Source organism: Mus pahari, chromosome 15 (genome assembly GCF_900095145.1).
Source record: "Mus pahari chromosome 15, PAHARI_EIJ_v1.1, whole genome shotgun sequence".
NCBI lineage: Eukaryota > Metazoa > Chordata > Mammalia > Rodentia > Muridae > Mus > Mus pahari.
In genome coordinates, this window is record NC_034604.1 from 44,260,087 (window position 1) to 44,270,750 (window position 10,664).

The 10,664-nt window shown below is 41.2% G+C and overlaps 1 non-coding gene across 1 annotated transcript; it reads right to left on the reverse strand.

Moving 5' to 3' along the window:
- Positions 1-283: 283 nt before the first annotated feature.
- LOC115065597 lies at positions 284-428 on the reverse strand. Its single transcript, XR_003845360.1, has one exon. It is a non-coding gene; the product is annotated as a small nucleolar RNA SNORA48 (small nucleolar RNA).
- Positions 429-10,664: the final 10,236 nt, after the last annotated feature.

Genomic DNA, 10,664 nt, shown 5'->3' on the forward strand with positions numbered 1-10,664 from the left:
CTTTTTATAATGTTCAAGCGGTTCCACTTCTCTTTTTCTCCCATCTGATCACCACACACACGCACATTGTGGTGGTTCCAGCTGCAGGCTGGCCATATGGCTGGCAGGCCCCTGGGTGACCTCCTCAGTCTACAGTGTGTTGCATGGCAGCAAGCAGTGGCTAAGGCCTGCCTGTGCTGTGCACTGGAGGGAGGTCTGTGGGTGGCACGGCAGAATGCAGGTCTCTCTGTCTTCCTCCTCCTGTGCTGTGTGCTGCCTGTTTTGATTTGATTTGATTTGATTTTTATGTGTTCTAGGCATAAAACAGTTTTGGCCACCAAGCCAAGCATGGAACTAGGATGAACAAAGGCCTGCCACCTGCTCTGCCCCTGACTGATAATAAGGACACCACCACCAACAAAGTGTCACTTTGCCCACTGCCAGGGGGTTATTACTCTTTTCTTAACTAATGTAAAGAGCAATATAAATTGTGCATAAGACTGAATGTGTAAAATAGAATAACAATTCTCCTGAAAACAGAATTAAATCCTGCCATTTGTAACCACAAGGATGACATTATGGGTGAACAAGGGTGACGCTGTGCCAAGTGAAATAAACTGGACAGAAAAAGAAAAACAACCCAGGATTTCACCTATATGTGGGATCTAAAAACAAAATTAAAATATATAGCAACAAATGGATGGTGTGTACCTAGGACATAGCAGAGAGGAAAAGAGAAGAGATGGTGTCTTGGGGTTCTTATTGCTATGAAGAAACACCGTGACCATAGCAGCTCTTGTAAAGAAAGGCATTTAACTGGGGCTGGCTTACAGGTTCAGAGGTTTACTCAGTCCATTATCATCATGGTGGAAAGCATGGTGGTGTGCAGGCAGACATGGTGCTGAGAACGGAGTGGAGAGTTCTACAACTGGATTAGCAGGCAGAAGGAAGAGAGAGAGAGAGAGAGAGAGAGAGAGAGAGAGAGAGAGAGAGAGAGAGAGAGAGACAGACGCTGGGCCCGGCTTGATCATCTGAAACCTCAAAGCCCACCCCTAGTGACACACTTCCTCCAACAAGGCTCCATTTCCTAATCCTTTCAAAAAGTGCCATTTCCTGTGAGCCGATGGAGCAGCATTTTTACCTAAACCACCATAGATGGGCCAAAGGGTATGAATTTGCAGTTGAAGTTGCAATTATATAAGTGTCTTAGTTGGGTAGGGTTTTACTGCTGTGAACAGACACCATGGCCAAAGCAACTCTTATAAGGACAACATTTAATTGGGGTTGGCTTACAGTGTCAGAGGTTCAGTCCATTCTCATCCAGGCAGAAACACAGCAGCATCCAGGCAGGCATGGTTCAGGAAGACCTTTGAGGTTTACATCTTCATCTGAAGGCTAGCAGAATATTGGCTTCCAGGTGGCAAGGATGAGGGTCTTAAAGCATACACCCACAGTGACACACATACCTACCAAAACAAGGCCACACCTACTCCAACAGGGCCACACCTTCTAATAGTGTCACTCCCTGGGCTGAGCATATACAAAAACCATCACAATAGGATTAGTGTAAAGAGGTTATTATAACATAATGGCATAATATATGTCATAAGAAGGGCACCTGGGTTGAAGTTTCATTGTAGAGCCATAGAAATAAAAACAGCATGAGTGTGCCACAAAAAGTCATATGTAGATCAACAGAATGAAACAGAAACCTAGTCATAAATCTGTGCAGCTAAAATCACATGATTTTTGACAAAGATGCCACATGTGTTCACTATAGAAAAGACACCTCTTTAACAAATGATGCTGGGGAAACCTGATATTCACATGGAAACGAATGAAAACTAGATTGGTATCTCTCACCTTGCACAAAAGTCAACTCCAAATGGACCTTAATGTAAGACCTAAAGCTTACCTCTGACAGAATTAATAGTTAGAATTCACAAAGAACTCAAAAGACTAAAGAAAAAAAACAGTCTATTAAAAATGAAATAAGGAGGGCTGGAGAGATGGCTCAGTGGTTAAGAGCACTGACTGCTCTTCCAGAGGTCCTGAGTTCGATTCCCAGCAACCACATGGTGGCTCACTCACAACCATCTGTAATGAGATCTGGTGCCCTTTTCTTGTGTGTCTGAAGACAGCTACAGTGTACTTATATACAATAAATAAATCTTTTTAAAAATGGAATAAGGAACTGAGCAGCATTTTCAAATGAAGAAATATGAATGAGCATCAAAGAAATGCAATTCTAATGATGTGGTCTCATTTTACTCCTGTCAGAGTGCCATCCATCACCAGGAAGAGAAACGGCAGCACTGAAAAGTTTACGTGGAGAGAGTCTAATCGCAGCCACTCTGGAAGTGAGTGTGGACCGTCCTTGAAAATCTAGAACCACCATAGGATCAGCTATACCACTCCAGAGGACTGTACACTTTACTGAAGAAATACCCGTGCTTCCCTGTGCGATCGATGTGGTTCTATTCACAGTAGGAAGGAAGTGGAATCAGCCTAGATGCCCACCCACAGATAAGTAGATAATGAAAATGTACAAATCCACGGTGAAATTCTATTTAGCAGAGAGAATGAAATTATGCAATTTTCAGGAAAATTGATGGAACTGGAAAATATTATATTAAGAGAAGTAAGCGAGGCTCAGACAAACACAAGTGGTCTCTCATCTGTGGCTCTTTGCATCTGATTTTTATGTGTGCATATCTAGTAGGAGTGTGTTTTTTGTAGAGCTCAGAGAACTAGAAAGGACCCCCATGAAAGGTACAGGGAAGAAACATTGAAAGAGAGGGGTGGGACAGGGAGAGTAATAGAACAGAACATGTGGTAAAAGAATGAAAGGGGGGTTATTGGAGACTTAGAGGTAGGGGACCAGGGAGATGAGGAAGATGAGGGGTACAGGAGAATCAACCAATATCTGGTAGTAAGTACTATAATGTCATAAAGAAATCTACTACTCTGCATGCTAAACAACAACAAAAAGAAAAACCAGAACCAGAGACTCACCTCTTAGGTCTCTAAAGGTAAACGTTGTTGCCTAGATCAAATTAGCCTGTTGCCATGTTCATGATACATTTTCTTAATATCTAACAGATGCAGAAGGACCCAGGCCACTGTGTGAGGTTCTATCCCTAGGCAGGTGGGCATGACTTGTATAAGAAAGACAGCTAAATCTGAACCACAGGGCAAGCCAGGAAGCAGAGGTGAGGTCTCTGCTTTCGGTTTCTGCCTCCAGGCTCTTACTTTGGCTTTCCTCAATGATGAGAAAGTCACTTAAAAGTATGAAGTGAAACAAACCCTTTCCTCCCCAAGTTGTTTTATTGGGCAGAGTGTTTTATCACCACAACTTAAAAGGAAGCTAACACACTTTCAAAGTTGATGTTGGAATTTAAACCCTACTGGGTTGAACTAAGAGGTGGGGTGTATGTTTAAATGAGTTAGTGTCTTATTAAAGGACTAGAAGAAACTAGCATAGACCTTTATGTCCATTTGTGTTCTTGTCACATGAAAGTAGAGTGCCCTCTACAAGAAGCAGCAACAAGACATTGCTAAAAACAGAGTGGCTTGATCTACAGTTAATGGTTCCCCTGGGAGAGAGAGGAATTTTCTTCAGTAGTATTGTTACTGATAACTGCCTGTGCTCCTGTAAGCAGTGGTAATTAAACTCATTGGTTCAGACACACAGACACAGACACACACATACACAGACACACAGACACACACATACACAGACACACAGACACACACACACACACAGAGGGGGGGTTAAGTAGAAGGAGAGCTTTCTGGGAAGAGGGAGAAGAGGAGCAGGAGAGGGACGAGAAAGCAATGACAGAAGAATCTGATGTTAAATGAGAATATATTATATGCATGTATCAAAATGAACCTCTATGTACATATACGTATGTTAGCAAATCACTTTTAATAGGCGGAGGCAAAATTATTTAGGCAAGCAGTGAAAAATGTGTGGTCACTCGTGTGCCTATGGAAGTACTAGGACCTTGGTTGTTGGGTCTGCTGACTGATGACTCCATTTAACACAAGAAAGGAGAAGCTGAACAGGTGCAGGAAATCTTCCTCCCACACTACAACCAAGTGTGACTGTGGTGAGCATCACAGAAGCTTTAGAAGAGGATCAGACATTTAAAAAAAAAAAAAAAAAAGCAAGAAATACCAGCAAGATGGTTGAGTTGCATATTTTAGCTCAGAACAACTGTGCTAGGGCCGTGATTGTGAAATGAGTCACAAACATGAAGAATGTCCGTGTGACTACAATGTCAGCATTTCCATTCCAGACAAGGATCAGTGTTGATACTGACAACTAGAGCAGGGACTGAAGCCACCATCACCCATAGCAACAGCCAGATCACCTGCTGGTGTGGAATGCCCAGATCAGCAGTGCTACAAATGAATTGACTCTGATCCTGAGCTGTGACTTGGTCAGCCTGGAGGCGAGGGCGGTGTGAGGGAAGAATTGCTGGGGTCCAAACAGTTAACAAACAAACAGCTTCAAAAGAAGACTCAATCAAGCAATCAACAACCAACAGCAATCAAGCTTTTCTGGGAATACTAAAAACATTCCAGTGACAGAGTTGCTCTGATTGGCTGGATTGGCTGGAGAGTGTATCCTTATCTTCTACCTGAGCTGTCCATCAAAGGGAAATCACAGCTCTGTGAACCCAGTTTTCAGGATTAAACTATTATGGCACTTTTGCAAAGATGTTTGATGACTATCATGGGTATCCCATAGGGTTTTCCACGTAGGGAACAAATGTCTTTGGTAGGAAACTATCTAGTTGATGTAAGCATGCCATGCTTCTCTCTAGCAGAGATTGAGCCCACATCAAAGACCATGTCCTCCTCCTGGTCAAGGTGGCCAAGATAGAGGAAGAGTATTAGCTCTTTCCCCACAACCACTACCATAAGGAGATCATATGACCCATGCTGAAGAGGAGGACATGGAGGTCACCATGATGTCATGGCTGGTGTCCATGCTGATCAGTTTGAAACTCTGCAATGAACACATAGAGACCATGAGCATGGCAGGTGGCTTACGAACTACAAAATGGCTTCAGATATGATTATTCCTGCATAAGAAAGTCTGATTTACCTGATGATCTTGATGGACCCAAGATAAACGACTCATAAAACGTCCTGATGATACATCCAAGAGTACTAGCTATCAGGTTTAACAAACTCATCTCGAGTTGGGAGATTCCATCAAAATCAATGGTGGCATAAAGAGAGAACCAAAAGCGGGATCATTACCAACAAAGGAACATAAGACTAGGACCAGATACAGAACACGCAGTATTGCTATATTGACAGTGTGAATCTGAATTCTAAAGGTTTCTCTAAGACTAGCAGAATCCTGAAAGACTCCTGCCTCTCCTTCCCCTCCTACTGTTTAAAAAGTCAACTTTTAGGCCAGAGTGGCTCAGCAGGTAAAGCGCTGGGTCCAGTGCCCTGAATTGGATCCCAAGACTCATGTGATAGGAGAGAGCCAACTCCCCAAAGTTATCCCCTGACCTCCACATGTACATTGTACATGTACTTACATGCTCACCCCTCTTTCTCCTCTCTCTCCCTCCTTCCCCCTCTCTTTCTCATACACACACACCCCTTTTCACTAATTAATTAATTAATTAATTAACATCCCATTTGCAGCTTCACAGCTTCACCTCCCTCCTTTCCTCCCAGTCTCTCCCTCTCATCAAGGGGAGGCCTCCTGTCTTAGTTAGGGTTCCCATTGCTATGAAGAGACCATAACCAAGGCAATTCTTATAAAGGCAAACATTTAACTGGGGCTGGCTTACAGTTTCAGAGGTTCAGTCCATCATCATGGCAGCATGCAGGCAGACTATGTGCTGGAGAGGGAGATGAGAGTTCTGCATCTTGATTCCAAGGCAAACCAGGAGAGACTGGCATCCTCAAGCAACCAGGAGATAGCTCCTTCCACAATAGGTAGAACCTGAGCATGGGAGGAGACCTCCAAAGCCCACCCTCACAGTGACACACTTCCTCCAGAAAGGCCACACCTCCTAACTACCACTCCCTTTCAGGCCAAGCATATTCAAACCACCATACCTCCCAAGGGTATCAACCTACCTTGGCATATCTAGTTGCAGTAGGACTAGGTGCGTCTTCTCTTGAGGCTAAACAAGGCAGCCCAGGCAGGTAAAAGGGTCCAAAGGCAGGCCACAGAGTCAGAGACAGACTCTGCTCCTGCTGTTAAGGGTCCTATGTGAAGACCAAGCTGCACATCTCTTACACACGCATATGGGGCCTAGGTCTGTCTGATGCACGCTCTCTGATTGGTGGTTCGGTCTCTGTGAGCCCCATGGGCCCAGGTTCTGTAGGGTCTTACTGTGATGTCCTTGACCTCTAGCTCTTTCTGTTTTTCTTTCCCCTCTTCCACAAGATTCCTGAGCTCTGTCTAATGTTTGGGTGTGGGTCTATGTGTCCGTTTTTGCATCAGCTGCTGGGTGAATCGTCTCAGATGATAGCCATGCTAGGCCCCAAGTATAGCGTACAAGTACAGCAGAATGTCATCAATAGTGCTGTGGTTCTCTCTCTCATGGCGTGGGTGTCAAGTTGGACCAGTCATTGAGTGGCCATTCCCTCAATTTCTGCTCCCTCTTTATCTCTGCACTTCTTGTAGGCAGAAAAAAAAATTGTGGGTGGAAGATTTTGTGTCTGGGTTGGTGTCCCCATCTCTCCATTGGAAGTCTTGCCTGGCTACAGAAAGGTAAACATAGTCTTAAAAAAAAAAAAAGATAAAATTCATCATTCTTCTGCTTCGTAGCTGTTAGATGTGTGAGGTATAGTGAAATCCTTCTGTTTATCAGATAAGACACTATGGTGTCTTACCAACAAGGCTAGGGTACAAATGTAGTGTTCAAATAGGTAACTAAGGAAGGCTGAGTGGGAGTCGTAGTCATTCCTAGAGCTAAATCACCTAACTGGTTATCCAACACCAACTTCTCAGCCCTGAAATCATATATGTACAAGTAATGCCAATATGACCTGAAAAGTCATATTTACATATGTATATGTGAATGTATGCATATGTGTGTAAAGCAATAATAATGAGGAAAACGAAGCTATGAATTTGAGAGACAAATAGGGTAACATGGGAAGGGTTGGAGGGAAGAAAAGAAAAGGAGAAATCCTACAATTATGTTTTCATTTCAAATTTGTTTTTAATAATAGTAAAAAATTCTCCTCACATTGTCAAGATCTTACTTTGTGGTCACTGAAAATATCTGGGCTGGGAAAGATGAAATGGGGAAAGTAGCAATTTCACATTTACTTGGTAGATGTTTGAAGCACTGTGAAGAATGGATTTTGTGCACCTAAGATAAATAAATAAATAAATAAATAAATATTCTTATTGGATAAGGATCAGTCCAAAAATGCCTCATCAAACTTGAAAATTTGAAAACGTCTTACTGCCACAGAAAATCATATTCAAGTAGTAGATATAAGGCGGATACAATTCAATCCACAATAACAAGATAAAAGAATTAATTTACAAGACTATAGCTCAAAGGAAAAGTGCTTGCCTGTCATGCCCAAGGCCTGGGTTCAATGCCAACATTAAGAGGAAAAACAATTACGCACACACAAATACACACCTGTTTATATACAGGAGTTAACTTATCAGTTATGAGAAATTACTGTTTTGAGGGTACAGAAATTACTGTATTGATGAAAATGACATTAAATTAAACCTGGCGATGTAGCTCAGTGGCAGAGCACTTATCAAACATGCAAAAGGCCCTCCATTCTGCAATAACAATAAAAGTGAATATAGAGAGGGGACATAACTTACTTGGTAAAATTGATCGTGCAGCATGCTTAAGGTTCCTCATTTGATTATCAGCACCACAGAGGAAAGCAAAATACACCATTGAATCTATTTGCCTTTTTCAGCAATTGAATCTTCACTGTCTATACTGACTGGTTTGTGTGTCAACTTGACACAAGCTGGAGTTATCACAAAGAAAGGAGCCTCCCTTGAGGAAATGCCTCCATGAGATCCATGGCCTCTGCATCAGCTCCTGTCTCCAAGTTCCTGCCCTGCGTGAGTTCCAGTCCTGACTTCCTTTGGTGATGAACAGCAATGTGGAAGTGTAAGCTGAATAAACCCTTTCCTCCCCAACTTGCTTCTTGGATATGATGTTTTGTGCAGGAATACAAACCCTGACTAAGACACTATCTTAGAGATCACAGGATAAAAAGGCTCATAATAAAATTAAAATGCTTAAATTACATGGGTAATAAATCCTTTTAAAGCATTCAATGAGAAGTGTGGGGAGAGGGGCATACTAAGGGCCTTGGGATTGGATCTAAACTGTCCCCCCCGCCAGGTGGTGGTGGTGCGTGCCTTTAATCCCAGCACTTGGGAGGCAGAGGCAGGTGGATTTCTGAGTTCGAGGCCAGCCTGGTCTATAAAGTGAGTTCCAGGACAGCCAGGGCTACACAGAGAAACACTGTCTCGAAAAACCAAAAGAGATATTTCCATTATACTGTGAACAAAACCCATCATTGTTGTATCTGCCAAAAAGGTGTTTTGGTCTGTCTTTGAAAAATACACATGATAATGTCTTGAATAAGATAATTGAAGTAGCATTTATATGTGGTGAAGTAAACCAGATTATCATTACTATGCTGCTGCTCTGTCACATTTGTCTGGATTTGTCATAGCTTACACCCTTCAAGTATTAATATGACTCTTAATTTGTTGTGAGATTGTGATTTAGCAAAAAAGACTTTTTAATTCACAAATGCTCCAGATAATATAAAATAAAATGGTCTAGATTTATTGTTTTGGCATAGTTGGCACATAGATGAAAAGTAACAGAGTGTTTCAAGTTGTTTTATTACTTTATGAATGTGCATTATACAATTACAATTCTAAAGAACATGCATTAATAGAATAAAATGTAATTATTTTTGAGAACAATAATTTCAGCATGGGAGCAAAGGATAGAATTAAAATAGCCTGATCTCTAAAAACAAACAACAAAAAAAACAAAAATTAAAGTTGGAGTCTGCAAGGAGGTTCAACCTATAAGGTACCCAGCACCAGTAATGCATACCTTCTCTAGTAGGGAGATTCAGAAACAAGAATACCTGGCTACAGTGATAACTAACCACTTAGCCTACTGAACATGTACGACTTAATTTGTGCTCACTGTGTAGAGGACACAGGAGATCAGAATGGGAAGTTATCGCAGGATAGAATAAGGAGGGGTGCACAAGAGCTAAGTAAAGTGATTTACATGTATGAAGACATCTCATTAGTTTTGTATATTAGTTCAAAAGAAAGTATACGGTCCAGTGATGTCTTAGCCTCATAAAAAGAGAAAATAGGTGTCACAGAGAGATGTTGAGTTAGATCCTATAAATGCATATGCTGTGGACTTAGTACATTAGAATATTAGTCATGTCCTGTATCTTTAACGTAATGAAATTTTAGATCTATTTAGTGTCACAGGAAAAGTAGTTATCTCTTGGTCATCTGAATCTATTCTTTTAGTTTAACACATTCTTGTGCTACCTGTTAAGCACTTCTCCATACTTAATATCTCTAAAGTTTCATTCGTCCCATCTGTTGTGTTTCAGTTGTAGAAAAGTTGAAGGCTTTCAAGCAATACAATAAGTGCACATTCTGCCGTCCAAGAACATGGTACAGTTCTTCAAATCTTTTAAGACTCACTCCCCATTTCTTAACAGTTTATCCCCCAATTACCATACATTTTTGTTATCAAAAACAGAGACAATGAGTTTTTTATATAATAATTTTACTAACATTCTCTCACTCTATTCAGACAATGTATTAAAGATGAATATATATGACTTATAGAGTCAGATCTAATCTTGAGCTTTCCAACCTCTAAAGCTTTTGTTGTTGTTGTTGTGTTGGTTGGTTGGTTGGTTGGTTTGGTTTGGTTTGGTTTTTGAACTGGGGTCTCACTATGTAGCCCTGTCTGTCCTGAAACTCACTGTGTAGATCTGGCTGGCCTCAAACTCACAAAGACCTCCCTGCCTCTGCCTTCTGAGTGCTGGGATTAAAGGCATGTGCCACTACTCCCAGGTATAGTCTCGTTTTTAAACTAGAAGCAATAACACTTTATTATAAAATTGCAGTCAAACACTTTGAGGAGAGCTGGCAGCACAGCCCGTGGGGTGAAGGCTGTTAGCGTACAGCCTGATAACTTGGTCTCAGTCCCTGGAATCCATATCATGGTGGAAGAAAAGAACCAATGCCACCAGGTTTTCCTGTGATCACCACATGCATGTAATATGGCACTCGTATGCTTCCCCTAAAAATACTAAGTAAAAGTTTGGTTTTTTTTTAATTTGAATACGTAAGTTTCTTTTTAAACTATTGTGACTTTAAAATACACCATTTAAAAAGTTAAAAAGAAAAAGAGTAAAGTTTAAAAGACAAGAAAAAAGGTTGTAAGTCTCATGCCTAATAAAGGATTTGAATCTAGAACATATTAAAGAATTATTATATTTATGTAAAACTGCCAAATTTTTTAAATAGGCAAAGGTGATTAATAGACATGCCACTGTGATGAGCACATGAAAAAAATTCTTAAGGGTATGAGTCACTAAGAAAATGTTAATGTGAGCCAGTGAAATACCAGCTCATACCCATAAGA